The sequence below is a fragment of the Gossypium arboreum genome, chromosome 9, assembly GCF_025698485.1.
Source record: "Gossypium arboreum isolate Shixiya-1 chromosome 9, ASM2569848v2, whole genome shotgun sequence".
NCBI classification, from domain to species: Eukaryota; Viridiplantae; Streptophyta; class Magnoliopsida; order Malvales; family Malvaceae; genus Gossypium; species Gossypium arboreum.
In genome coordinates, this window is record NC_069078.1 from 73,858,272 (window position 1) to 73,859,367 (window position 1,096).

Consider the following 1,096-nt stretch of genomic DNA (forward strand, 5'->3'; position numbering starts at 1 on the left):
TTGTTTGTTTCTGCAAGATTACACACTTAGTTTACGTAAACTCACCTTTTTTTTTAAGTAAACTCATATTTAATTCAGTCTTTAACTTAATTTCCACTATTTTTGGTGGATTTTCAAAGTAGGACTAATGCTGCTGTCCTATTCTGTTTTGGTACAACATAATGTTCACTAACATAAGATCATTTCCAACTAATCATGAACTTACCATTTCATGGATCCCTTACTCATTTTTCACAATAAAGCTCAATATAAAAGTCATTATTTCTCATGGGCATACTTAGTCATACATCCCAAGTATAGGATAATTCTCTACCACATGCACTCAACCATCAAATTAGTCTCATGACAAAACATCATAGTATTAATCTTATTTGAGCTCAATAATTCAAGAATTTCCATTCTCATTTCTCGTTTTGATCCCGTTGAATTTCTTGAGAACCTCGATGGATAGCTATTTATTGTCAAATCATACAAGTGATCATTTTCAAGCACGCACTCCCGCGAACCTCACATCTTACGACGGGATTACCAGTCCAAGCTAAATCCCCCGAAATATAAACTCATAGAGTGATGTCGGGATTACCAGTCCAGGCTAAATCCCTTGTGACGACAAACACCCTCAATGAGCTCAGATTTGAATTACCAATCCAGGTTAAATTTAGACCCTAATTCGAATTACCCGTCTGGGCTAAATCCGTTTACACATATTCTTTGGGAGGCTAGATCACTTTAGGAACACCAGTCTGGGCTAGATCCTTTTTATTCCGAGATCAACGGATTAACCGTCTGGGCTAAATCCTTTTTTGCAACACATGTAGGATCTTGTATCAATTAAGAATGGCGTATCCATCAGATATCTCTTATTCATTCAACCGAGACATTTATCATTTTGTCATATTTATTACTGACACATTTCATGGATTTTCATGCCATGATTATGTACAACCATCACATATTCATAAAACATGCATTTAGGCATATCAGAGGTTTACTTTAAATTATTCGAACTTACTTGTTGAAATCTCGTCAGGTACAACCGTGCAGCAATTCATACAACTCATGTAATAGTAATTTAACATTCAATTCATGTAACAAT